The sequence below is a fragment of the Lissotriton helveticus genome, chromosome 4_1 (assembly GCF_964261635.1).
Source record: "Lissotriton helveticus chromosome 4_1, aLisHel1.1, whole genome shotgun sequence".
In the NCBI taxonomy this organism is placed as follows: domain Eukaryota; kingdom Metazoa; phylum Chordata; class Amphibia; order Caudata; family Salamandridae; genus Lissotriton; species Lissotriton helveticus.
Window position 1 is genome coordinate 1,666,846,598 of NC_136063.1, and position 14,191 is coordinate 1,666,860,788.

Sequence of the window (14,191 nt, forward strand, 5' to 3'; positions counted from 1 at the left end):
AGCCAAAAAAGATTGGGAAGAGGAACATTGGCAGGCTCTAAAAGAAGCGGCTCTTGGGAAAAATGCCATGGCATTTTGGAAACTGATCAACGTCATCGATAGACGAGGCGCTGAGCCTATTCCAAACCATATAACTGAGTCCCAATGGTATTCCCACTTCTCGAATTTATACGGCGTAGGCTCCTTAGAAGTTGCGCTAGCATCCCCTATAATAAGTACCAATTGTTTGGCCCATCAGTATGATGACTTTACAGACGTATTGTTTTCGCCCCGTGAGGTACAGGAGGCCATCCTTAAAATAAAACCGGGTAAGGCACCTGGCCCGGACGGAATACCGGGTGATTTATTGATGTCTAACCCATTGGTTTGGGCTGATTTTATTGTAAATGTTTTGAACCTCATTCAGTTAGGCCAGCAAGTACCGGATTCATGGAAGGGTGCTGAAGTTGTTACCGTTTTTAAAAAGGGTGAGAGAGAGGACCCTGCCAACTACAGACCAATTAGTTTAATCGATGTTATTCAAAAAGTAGTTGGTAGGGTAATTGTAAATAGGATTGAGGGCTGGCTTATGGAAGAAAATATTTTGTCCCACTTCCAAGCTGGATTCAGAAGCAATGTTGGGGCCATTGATCAAGTCTTCAGATTTTGTGCAGTTTTTTGGAAAACAGTGTCAATAGCCAGAGGGAGCCTTTACCTGGCTTTTATTGACCTTAAAACTGCTTTTGACGTAATACCCCGTGTTAAACTTTGGAATGTTCTACTGGATATGGGGTTCCCATCCTATCTGCTAAATCTTATCATTAAACTCCATGAGGGTACTTATGCGAAGATACGCTGGGGGGCACAGGGGCAACTCACTAAGAGTATACCTGTTAACAGAGGGGTGCGGCAGGGGTGTGTGATGGCCCCTACTTTATTCTCCCTCTTTATAAATGGGGTGGTGAAACATCTGAATGAGACATCGGCCGACGCCCCCATTGTGGCCGGGGAGAAAACGCCATCCCTCCTCTTTGCCGACGACACCCTTCTCTTATCAAAAACCCCCACAGGCCTTCAAACCCTTCTTGATCAGTTTAGTGTTTTTTGTCAGGAACGGGGACTTACAATAAACACAACTAAAACTAAACTAATGGTTATGACCGCCAAGAAGAAATACAGGAATATCCACTTGACCTTGAATGGATCTCCTTTAGAGGTGGTCGATGAGTTTGATTACCTTGGTGTTAGGATTAATAATCATTTGAAATGGGAACCCCATATATGTAAAATGGTTTTAAATCTTAAAAGGGTTTCCGGCACTATTTTAAAAAACCAACGTCTCTCTGTAAGTAGGCCAGTTGCACCTGCCTTATCAGTCTATGAGGGAAAAGCAATTGCCTCAGCTGTTTATGGTTCGGAACTGTGGGGCAATGAGAATACCAACGACCACGTCCGATCAGAGAACAAGTTTATGAGGGACTTGGTGTCGCTTCCATCCTCTACCCCACTCAAACCTTTATTCTTAGACCTAGGTAGAAAGTCTATTCGGGACATCCTCCAGCTCCGTCCCCTCTTATATTGGGTCCGTTTGAGGAGGACCCCCGAATTAGCTAACTATGCCCTAGTGTTAGATGAAATGCTAAAATTAAACACTTCAGGCAAAATAAAGTGGCTAAATGCTTTAAAAAATCTTGTAGCAAGTGTGGGTTTAAGCGACGCTTGGGTATCCCAATCACCTCCACCAAAACAAGTGGTGAAAAAATTATATTGGGATTGGATAGAGGCCAAGGCGCTACAGAACCCAAACTGGGGACATTTGACCGAGACTTTTCTGTCCCATAAATGTACCCTAAAATTGGAATTGTTTTTGGATTTTATTCAGATTCCTCGAGAAAGGACTTTATATCTTAAATTTAGACATGGAACATTGCCCCTCAAAACTGTTACATCTAGATGGAACAATAGGAGGGAAGAGGATATAATGTGTCCAGGTTGTATAAATCCCGAAGAATCATTGGGCCACTTTTTCTTTGCCTGTAAGGCATACATCTTACCTAGGAAGAAATGGTTAAAACCAGCACTAAAGAATCTTGGTGTTAGAGATTATAAATTAGCTTTGCGTATTCTTAGCTCTGACACCTCTTCCATGGTTATTATTTGTGGGGTTGCAAAGTTTTTATCATGTGCCTGGATTATTAGGACTAAGATTTAAAAAAACGCTCATCAAGTCAATTTTTCCACATAACTCTTAGATGTATTTTTGTAAATAATGAACTGTTTTATAATTATGTGTGTACTATATGTTTGTACTTTTTATGATACATGTGTCGAATAAAAGTATAATGACTTGACTCGTAATCCATATTTCCCAGATTGCGTAGGACATCACAAAGTGTTTTAATGTCCGTTTCGGAAGGCTCTTTAACCTTTTCCTTGCGCCGAACAGCCCCTGCCGTTTGATGTCATGGTGGGCATGTGCGGAGGACGGCCCTCGCCGTCCGATCTGCGCACATGTCCGATTCGGCCGCACCCCGGCACAATGTCCGCCGCGGCGAAGCGGTTAAAGAAAAGCTATGTGCCATTGGCATATTGATGGATATTTATTTTAGGGTCTCTAGATAGAAGACCACGTGCCCCTATATAAACATCAACAAATGGAGTTGATGGTTGTCATCTTAGGAAACGCCAGTTTTCCAGGAGAGGTGTTATGATTTGGCTGCTTTAGCTTATAGGAATTGAAATTCGCTTTTCATAATGGATAAAGTCGTGCCATCTAGACTGTTGTGAGTTGACTGCTTATGAATAAATGTGTCATGATGTACAATAGCAAACACCTGTTGGTAGATCAAGCAGGAATGGAACGGTCACATCTCCTCATCTAAAACAAGCAGCACATCATGGTTTACCTGGAGAGTGACTGTTTTAGTATTGCATCTTCAACAAAAGTCAGATTGATTTTGGGAGTCTTCCATGCAGGCATCCTAATCCGAAGACCAGGGGGCACATTTTGATTGTGCACCCCTAGGCCAAACCGATCTTGCCAGAGAAATTAAAGCATTAGTGACTTTTTCATAAAATAATTTATATTTTCTTTTAATAGTATTTCCTGAGGCTACAGGAGGGTGTTCGAGGAGTATGCGCAGGCCATCAGGCAGCTGTACCCGGACATCCATATTGAAGGCGACAACTACCCCCCTAAACCTATTTTAAGGTGAGCAACATGCTGTGGTTAAAGTGGATGATGATGCACATTTGGTGAAAAGGGGCTAAGTTCAGTTCAAGTAAATCACAAATCAGATGAGGCGCCTTCCTAATTATCATTACTTTCTTAAAATATTTGCAAAACTCCCACATTTGTTCCCTACAACGGAGCAAAATCGACATACTAACATGATGATAAAAAATTCTTCATTTGGCAGTGACACAAATTCTACCTTTGCCACGCCAATATCATGTATCGTACCATCCTAGCATGTCCATTTTAATTAATGTAATAAAAAACATCTGTATGTATAAACAGGACCTAGATTGCGTCAAACCTTTCATTGCACTAAACTGAAGTTGATGACCTTTTTATAGCTGTACAAAAATATTTAATTGGTTCACCTTTTATTTACATTGTGCATTCTTTCTCCTAATGCATATTTGACATAATTTAGGTTTCATAACTCTTCCCAAATGTTATGTGGAGTGAAGCGTAAGACTGCTGCAAATTACCTTCCGCGACCACTAATCAACTGTTATTTAGATTCAAATTTGTCTCGAATCTTTCATGAGTGGAGGCTAATCACTACAAAGGGTATTTCTTACAGTTGTAACCAGCTGCCATTGAATCTTTCAGATTAAGAACCCCTCTTTAATCAAGCAGGTGGTGTTCTCTTTAGGTTCTCCTCAACGATAGGCGATAAACCAATAGTCCCATTGCTGCAAATTTAAAGAATTAAATGCCTACCAGTTTTGACTTTCAATGCAGCCTTTTGTGGTTACTGTAATTGTCTTGAGTATACAGCGGTAAGAGCACCATTTTTACAGGAGAATGCTTGATATGGGCCCTGTTAGTTCTAGCCTTGTTTTGTATGAAGAGCTTAATTTGGGATATGTGGGAGATTTAAAAAAAACTTGATCCATTGCTCTTGTGGATTACTGTTTTCGGCAGGGAATCTACTGCTTTTACAGGATTATGATCCAGGACTGCTTGGATTGTGACTTTGGATCAAAATGCCTTGATTGGATTATGTAAAACATTGCAGTGTCCCTGGGCTGCCCAGAGTTGTATTAAGCCCCCCATACGATTGTTAAAGATGACAGGCTCAAGGTAAAAAAGCAGTATTTGTAGTGCTACGGAAGCCAGAGAGAATGCTGCCCTGGGCAAGCCATCTTTGAGAGCTTACTTGGTTCTCCGACCTAATGTCATCCTAGCCCTATCTCTCCTAATTGAGAAATCCTCGGGAGAGATCTTTGCTCACGAAGTTTCGCTTGGATACAATTTGCTCTACACTTTTGTATTCCTCCTGGTCAATATGATTCCAGCTCAATATTGAGTTGTCCCTCTGATGGTAGTTCACTACAAACCCTATAACATCTAATTTTATTATTTTTCTTGTAGATGTGTGTTTCCTATTTTTAAGTCTAGGGATTTTTGTCACTATAGACCTGCCTTTTATTATCTCCAGTTGCTGTCAGAGCCTACTGTTTCATTTGCAGTGGGGTCTTAATAAAAAAGAAATACCACCTTGATTTCTTAACCGCATGAGCGCTAGCGGTTTTCCCGCTGCGCGCTCCGTTTTAAAAAAAGCCACGTTACATGACGAGCTCAGCTCGTCATCAACGTGCGAGCGTCGTCGCTCATGACAAGCTGAGCTCGTCATGAGCGCGGAAGTGGTTAAAGATGCCATGAATAGGTATGAATATGATTGGCCAAGCTGTATAACTGGGATGAAGTCATTGATTTAGATGTATCACTTTTTTTAGATTTGCTGCTTTTATGAACTTTTTTTTATATTCTCCTTTTTTTAATCCCCATCTGATCCATCTGTATTTTTAATGATGCTGTTTTCAAGATGTAATCTGTTCTTTAATGATTATTGTATAGTAATGTAATAAAGATATTTATTCAAGAACCACTCTATTTTGTGAATCAGGTAGTCTGTCTTGGTCATGGCTTATCATGACAGACCAGGACAAAGTGAGCGTGTCCATGAATGCACAGCAATGTATATTGTCCCTTTAGTGTTTTTGTTTTAGTCCTTGGCTAAAGTCTGTTTGCTTCGATCATGCTACTGGCTGGCTGATTGATTTTAGAACTGGCTTGGTTGAGAGTAGGGGAAGACAAGACCCTTTACAATTGGTTCTGTGGGAATGGGGGAATGGCAAGAGCACAACCAGAGAAAATGTGAGATGACAGCTCTGCGGCAGACTCCTGTGAATACCTCTGCAACCCCTGGGATTCATAAATAGTGCAAACTCAAATCTGTATAACCCACTTTATTTACCAATGCTCTATAGTACATACCATACAATGAGGGAAAATTAGATAGTCTAAGCAGGGTTGCTAAGCAGTTTCACTGTGGTTACCTGTAAAAAAAACATGTAGCCTGCTTTTACTAATCCTCTTCCGTCAACCCCCATGGCCTGTTCAACGAGACAGCGGTCCGTCATGCTAAAAGGAATCTCACTTTGACAAACCTCTGTCCCCAAAAACATTCTGGCATTGTCTTGGTGAATAACAGACAAAATGATGCAGAGCCATTACAGAGAGACTGATTACATAAGCCTGCGGTTCAAGAATACTTTGTCAAGAAAATGTTGAGCATGATATCACATTCGTAGTGCACAAGGGTCGCTTCTTTACTAGTGAAGGGTCTGCTAAGGAGTTTTTGAACTCGATTTATGGAGGCTGTCTTTTTTTCTTTTACTTAAAAGTATAAAGCTGTTGCTGATCTTCAGATTATTTTTCTCTTCTCTTTTCTTTCTCCCTTCTATCTAGCTAATAGGATACAGGGTTGTATTCTTGTTTACTTAGGGGGTGAGGTCCGCGAGTAGTGGTAGGGGGACTACGGATCCTGTATCTACAGGTCCATGGGTCCTAAAGCCTTGTTATGGGGGGGGGGGGTTGTTGAGTGTTTCTGGGGCACGGGGGGGAAGGAGTGGGTCACTTCGGTGAAAAATCCACAGTAACTAATAGAGAGAATAAAAAATAATTTATTGCTATGCCATATGGGAACGTATGTTTGTCATTATGTCTTTTATGTCGTACATTAGAAGTTACTTTTCCTGGCTGCCATTATGTTATCTAAGGGGATACAGATTTGTTCATTAAATGTCTCTGGCCTTAATAATTGGAACAAAAGGAACAGGGTGCTGCAGAATTGCGAAGTATTTAGCCATATCTGGTTTGTCTCCAAGAGAAACATATACCGTGGAGTCAACGGTCAATTTTAGAAACACTTGGGTTTTCGCTTGTGGTGTCCTCTGAGCAATCCTCAGTGATTCGGGGTGTGGCGATTTTAGCTAAACCCAATGTTCAAGCTTCGGAACGAAGTCTGGCAGACAAGCTCGGTAGATGGGCTATTGCCGAATGTAGGTTTGGGGATAGTAAATATAAAGTTTGTACCATTTACGGGTACATCTTAGATGAGGCAACTATTCTGGAGGAGTTAAATATAGAATTAGCAACTTGGTGGCCCCCGCTGCTAATCTGCTGGGATATAAATATTAATTTAACTAATCAGGAGTTACAGAATGGACCCGAAGATATAAAGGTCGCAAACCACGGGTATTTAATGCCTTATATAACCTTGTAAACTATCATGGTATCGTTGATGCTTGGGGTAAATTACACCCGTTGAAACCATGGTATACCTTTTACTCTTTTCCTCATAAAAAGATGGTGCGGCTGGATTATTTTTTTACATCTGTCGCTTCTCTGGTAGGGACCTCGGTCCAAATTTTTCCTGGGATATGTACGGATCACTACCCAATTGTGTTAGAAATTGCCGCTGCTGGTTGTTTTTCGCCTCCTAAAGTGTTCTCATTTAATCAGAAACTCTTGTTTAAATGACGATTTTAGAGTTTATATGTCCTGTTGGATTAATGAATTTTTTTGAGAACAATAGATATTCTGCTCATAGTTCAATCGTCTGGGACACGTTTAGAGCATGTTTCAGAGGGGAGGTATTAAGTTTTGGTTTCCATCAGCAAAGAAAGAAAAAATTTGAGATGCAGGCACTATATTCCATTGAGAGAAGCTGAGGGCGAATTAGCTCTGGGTATAACTCTGCAGGGCAATAATATTCCGGAGCTAGAAGAGTCTGTCGCTAGATCCTGGGCTAAAATTCAGGGAGTGTGGAATATGGAGAATGCCAGAAAATATCTGGCTTATAAAAAATAAAATCACGAGTTTGGGGAAGCAGTTGTAGGTGTTTCGCACTACGGTTGTGCATGAAAGAATCTGCTTGCTGTATTAAGGCGTTGAAGGATAAAGCAGGGATAGTCTGCCAGGACCCCACAGGATCTTATCAATTTTTCATCAGTTTTATACTGAATTGTACACGCAACAGGTAGAGAAGGGTATTGACATAAATAGGTGTTTGGAGGGGGTTATATCTTATTTAGATCCTGCTGAGGCGGCACAACTGGAGTGTCCAATGACGATGGAAGAGTTAGAACTGACAGTTAACTGTCTAGCCTTAGGGAAGGCTGCTGGACCCGATAAGCTCCTGCCGGAGATTTAAAAGCTTTTTTTAACTTAATAAAAGATGATATGTTGAGCACATACAGGGCTGCACAGGAGGGACATGCCCTTAAATCCTGGGCAGACGCTACCATAGTGGTTTTTAGCAAAAAGGGCAAAGACCCGGAATTGCTAGGGTCATACCGTCCGATTTCATTATTAAACTGTGACCGTTAAATGTATTAGAAGATCTTGGCCTCTTGTCTTTCTATGATTATTAGCTCGTTAGTCTCTCAAAATCAGCATGGGTTTATACTATCGCGAGGGACCGTCACTCATGTGAATAAGGTGGTGACGCTCTTTGATGTTGCCCAGACCGAGAAACGGGACTTGGGGCTAATTTTACTGGATGCAGAGAAGGCATTTGACCGTGTGGAGTGGGAGTACCTGTGGGAATTGATGCGCAGATTGGGTTTTGGGAAAAGGTTTATGACTGCCCTGCAGGTATTGTACACTTCACCGGTCGCTAAGATTGTGTCAATGGGTCTGTTATCGGATGCAGTTGCTATTACAAGGGGTACCAGGCAAGGGTGCTCCTGCTCACCATTGCTTTTTGCCTTATATATCAATCCGTTTATTGAGCAGTTAGGTAATAGTTCCTTGATCAAGCCCTTTGTTGCACAAAATAGTTGATATTCATTGTTCGCCTACGCCGATGACAATGCGGTAATTTCGGTCGATCCATATTCCGCACTTCAAGAGATTGAGTGGTTGGCAACACTTTTCGGTTAGGTATCCGGTTATAAATTGAATGTCACTAAAATTCAAATGTTGTGCACTGATCTTGTATTGGATGATATTAGAGTTCTAAAAGAAGTGACATACTTGGGTATTAAAATAAGGTCATCAATGCTTGAAGTGGTTGATGCTGACTGGACTGTGTTGTTGGGTAATATCAAGGAATCACTAGACAGGTGGGCACGATTACATCTTACGCTAATAGGCAGAAGCAATATCATTAAAATGAATGTTTTGCCAAAGGTTTTATATTTATTTAGGTCACTATCTTTGGTTTTATTGACTGAGGAGGATGTAGTTAATAGTGTAGAGGCCCCTTCGATCTTTCAGATTCTGCTAGGGCCCGAGGCACGACCATGTTTCTTCAAAGAAATTGAAGAGAATACGCAAATGATGTTTATTGGAGAGACTATCTAAATATACCCCAACAAATTTGCCGAAAGTTCTTCCCCCTATTTTCTCGGATAGTGTAGCACTTGGCTGAAGGAGTAAAGGTATTCTTCAATTAGGGTATTTTTTTGTTACTGGTGGACCCCTTATGTCTTACGAACATTTAGCGAGACAGTATAATTTGTCAAAATTCCAATTTTTTAAATGTCTTCAAATTCGAGATTTCAATTGTCTGAAAAAATGTTTTAGTAGCACCCAATTTAGTTGTTGAGGCAGTTAGGCGACAGGAGAAGATTGGGGAGTTATATTATACATTACTATCTTATAGAATAACGACTTAGAAAAACATAATTCCAAATGGTCTGATATTGGGGTTAGACAACATATGTATAGAGAATGCCATTACCAGATCTAGGGAAGCTCTACTTCCGCCAATTTTAAAGTGCAATTTTTCAAAACCTATTTTAATTTGGATTATACGCCAGCACGTATGCTCAAGTGGGGGGGTGGGTATGATGGCAAATGTTTTCAGTGTGGGGTGGGTATTGCGGGCAGTCTTCCTATCTTTTTCAGTTGTTGTAAATTATCAAGATATATTTTGGAAATTGAGAATTTTGTGTCCACGACCATTGGGACTCCGATGTGTATCACCCCTGCCATTAAGCTTTTGGGAATTGGGCCTGAACTTGATAAGGGTACCCCCATGTATAAACGGATATTTGATTTTTATTGCCATGACGGTCGCTCGGCTGTGTACTGCAGCTGAGTGGCTACAATCTGAACCTCCTCTTTTTGAACGTTGGCGGGCAAAAATGTATCATTTATTTCATTTAGTATTGAGTTTATATTCTGTAAAGGGGGTTAAAAACGTAAGATTGGTCTAGGTAATTGGGGTGCTTTTAGTAACCATATGAACTTATGATTTTATGATAACTGTAATGTACTTTCTATCTGTGTTACTGTGGTAAAAAAAACAACAAAAAATACCATAGTGCACAAGGGATGTTATACCCTACAGCCTGTCTTCTCTAATTCAGACTAGCAATGAGAATCTGCCATCTGATGGAATGATCTGTTTGGTCTCCTATTTAGAAGTGGAACAACTTTGACCCTCTTCATTCTCAATAAAAGTTTTGACAATGCTTTGTGAGTCCTAAAAAGGACCCCAGTTTTGTTCGGTCCATGGCACCTTGCAGTCCTACAGTATATTTGTACTTTGGCCTTCTGATATTTCAAAGTTGACCACTGAGATCCACCTGATCTTGCACCTGCTTGCCTTGACCACTATCTTCCCACAGTGCAGCGCTTGCCAAGCACTCAGGTGGGTAAGGATAGGTCTTTCCGTCTAGTGCTGAAGACCTGATGTTTTATGCATAGGTGAGATTTGAATCCACCCGCCCATTGAGGACAATTCACTCACGTCTAAAAGGTGACCAAGCTGTCTTGATGTCCAAACAGCATAACTGTTAAAGTGCCATCAGGTTCAGTTGTCTACTTTTGCTTGGTACCACGAGTAACCATCATCTTCTGGTAGCATTGGTCAGATCAAATGTGCTCAAAAACTTTGCATTTCCTTTTTTTACTATTGCTTTTTCACCAGGGGTTTTGGGTGGAGATCAGTTTTTGTGATTACTTCAAGACCTCATATTCTGTGCAACATCTCAAGTTTGAGATGCCTTGCTGAGCCACCAGTACAACTTCTCTTGCCCATGAACTTCAGAACCTTTTAATGACCTTGATATCCAGCATTCTGTCCCCCTTTGACTTGAAGACGCTCTGGTCCTCGTGAGACATCCTGTAGGTGTGACTCTTAATCGTGTCTGTTCTGTTTGCACGCCAGCTTGAGACATGTTGTTTTGAACAGTGCTGACAATTGTCTCTGCATAGCTCAGGAACTTATTTGCTTTGTGGGTGTCAGATATGGGGAGAAACTAACTTCCTCCACTGAGCCATCCTTTAAATTGCCATATAGTAAGTCAGAGAGGGTTTACTGTAGTCCTCCTCTTTTCCACTGGTTACTAGACATGTCCTTGTGATGATGGTATTGTGCTAATTTAGCAATGATTAGGTTAAGCATTAGCAGAAGACATCTTATATTTAGAGACTATCTTGTCCGTTTACGGAATCCATTTTGTATTTCTGTCGGCCATTTTGTTTGCCATGTGCTCTGTCCTACCTTCCTGTTAACTGCTCATGAAATCTGCCTAGAGACAAGATATATTTATCCTCTTCTGCTCTGCACATGCTCAGTTGAGCATGCAGCTTTCTCCAATTTGTAACTGTCAAGATGTGTCCACCAGAATTAGCTAACTATCAGACCTTCCCACTTGTTGCTAGCACACTCTCTGTATGACCTTGTATGTATTTGAAACCAACACTCTGTGTCTTGTACCGCCTTCATTTCAGCCCCTGTGTGGGTATAAAAGGACCAAGCTCCTTCTAGTCAGTGTGCTACCTCATACTATACCGAAGGGTGTTGTGTGAATGTAGTTCCACCTCATGAAGTTTAATATAAACTCTTTTCTATTCCAGTTTCTGTGCCAACTTCTTAGATTGGTCTAAGGACTCTAAGCAGAGAAGGGCGAATCCCTTGCACTAGTAGGCCTGGCTGAGGCTTGCTACCACAGTATGTCTCTTTTTCACATCATGCACTCTGTAGGGCTTAAGACTGCACCCACGTAAAGTAAAATATTGACTGCTCTGATTTTCTCCAGAACTGTAAACGGTTCAGCCATATTGGCCTCTTGACCCTTTGTACGTACTGACCAAGCTTAATTTTAGCTGGTGTTTGCTGCTGCAAAGCATCTCAAGAGATGATAGGCTGGTGGGGGAGCTTTTTCTCTTTTTTTACCACACCCTTTGTGCAGCAGCAGTGCAGCAAACTGTTCAAGCATTTCCCACATAAAGCAAATAAACACACTTGCGTTCAATTTCCAAGCAGTTAGAATTTGGAAATTTTTTTTTAATATATAACTTACTGTGGCAAGGTTAAATGCTAGCGCAAACCTAGAGCATTCCCAACTAAATCTCAAAAAAGCATAGTGTTCCAAGGGGCAAAGAGGGGCCAACAACACTCAAATTGCTGAGGAAAACCTCAAAACTTTAGATTAATGTTCAAAACTGGAATATATGAGAACAAAAAGGTTTCTTTGCTCTTAGTTTTTTATTTTATTCTGCAAATTTAATTTTATGTTCTTAATACACTTCGTAGTCACTCTGGTAACTTCAGTAGCCAACATATGTTTCTTCATTAGGTACATAAACCTCTGACTTCATGAGGGCTACAAGATCAATATAAACCATCAGCTCATCATTATATACATGGAGCCGTGACCCCAACACCTATAGACCTGCAAGTGCTCTTTCTAATGATCTGTGTCCATACCACATTGATCATAGTGTTACTTGTTTGCGAACGAGACCTCCTTTATATTTTTGTTAGCTAGATAATGTGCCCATAACTTTTAAATTCTTTTTATTAACTTACACAAAAGATAAAAACCAAAAACACAAGCAATAAAATACACTGGGTTGCGTCCGAGCATACAATAAATGATTTTGTATCCTCCTAATTACAAAATACAATACCAATAACATCCTGCGGGTTCAGGGGTCCTCCGACACACCTTGATCGTCCGGTGTGAGGGGGGAACACAAATATCACCTCTATATACATTCCAGGCCCCCCCAAGTTTTCCCTCACTTCTTGGGTCTCCCCCTGGCCACGTACACAGCTCGCTCTCTAAACATGCGCCAGTCCAGGTCTTCCATCCATTTCCTGATATGAGGCGGCTGACTCGCCCCCCATAATTTAGCGATATTACGCTTGGCGATAGCACATGCCAGCGTGACCCACACCTTTCCGTGAGACGTAAGATCAGTTGGTTCCCAGACATTCAAGAGACAACGGCGTGCCTCCCAACTCAAGACCCACTCCCCACACCTCGCGTATCTTGCCATGAACTGCGGACCAATACCCCCGGATGACCGTTAAGTCCCATAACATATGCATAAACGTTCCAGCCTCACCACATCCCCTTTTGCTTTCACCACTTGCAGCCAAACCCATCCGCACCAATCGTGGGCCGGTAACATAGCAACGGTGGAGGACCTTCAATTGCACCATTCGGAGTCTCATTTGGATGGCAATGACCCTTGGGGAAGCCACCGCCTCCCTCCAGTCTTCATCGTCCAGGATTAGCCCGTCTGCAGTCCATTGGTCTCTTAGAGCCACGAGTGGATCGTCCGTGTGATTAACTAGCTTTTTATAGATAGAGGAGAATGTTTTCGTCGGAAGATGACCGTCCAACACCCGATCCTCCAGAGGGGAGGCCTCCGGGGGTGTGACTCCCCGGGGAATACCAGTCAGCAGCGCATGTCTAATCTGCAAGTAACAAAATTGCTCACTCTCCTGCAATTGATACCGTTCCTGCAGAGTCTCAAAAGTAAGGAACCCGTCATTGCTGCACTTATCTCCTACCTGGGAAATCCCAGTGAGGTCCCACTTGTCAAAACCTTTAATCTTCCATAAGCTACCCAGGCATTCAGCATTCCATAGCGGCGTGGAAAAAATTATCTTCCCATCCCATTTAAGGGAACGAGTAGCCTCTAGCCAGACTTGGATAGCCACCGCCGCAGGCCCAACCAGGGGAAAGCGCCCCCGTCTGGCATACAGTGCCCTTGAGTACTCTCCACTGGGTATCTGGCCGCGATCCATAGCATAGCCGGGATCCAGCGGTGATCCATAAATGGCATGATTAATTCCTGCCAGCTGTGACTCCCAATAATACTTCCGGATATTTAGTAAGCCGATACCCCCCCCCCCCCCCCCCCCCCGGTCATACCACGGGGCAACGTCAGTTTAGTAAACTCGATTCGCGGCCTACCATCCCAAAGGAGTTGCCTCTGGAGAGACTCAATCTCCTTAAAGTAAGACGGGGAAACCGGGTCCATAGAATTTTGGATTGCGTACAAGAAACGGGGAAGAGCCATCATCTTGAACAGGACGGCGCGTCCCAGCAAGGAGAGCGGCAGCGACTTCCACCGCACCACGTCCCTCCGGAGTCTGGCCAGTGGTGGCAACAAGTTATTATTATACCTACTCTGGGGATTTAATGACACAAAAATGCCAAGATACTTAAACCCCTCCGGCTCCAATCTAACCGGGCAGCCCGCAGGGACATCAGGGACATCACCACTTAAAACAAAGAGAACCGACTTCACCCAATTAATGGCGAAACCGGAACACCGCCAGGACGTCCAGAAACACTATCAGCGAAGTCCGGGGGTGGACAAGTATAATAAAATGTCGTCGGCGTAGAGTGATATCTTATCCTCCCACTCGGACGTCCA

General features: G+C 42.3%; 1 pseudogene across 1 annotated transcript in view; it reads left to right on the forward strand.

The window, feature by feature from the left end:
- The window catches only part of LOC144829315 (selenoprotein T2-like), a 60,701-nt pseudogene that overhangs the window by 7,511 nt on the left and 38,999 nt on the right, over window positions 1-14,191 (forward strand). The window contains exon 2 of the transcript XR_013610632.1: window positions 3,080-3,190. The product of XR_013610632.1 is annotated as a selenoprotein T2-like (transcript). The remainder of the gene's footprint in view (window positions 1-3,079; window positions 3,191-14,191) is intronic.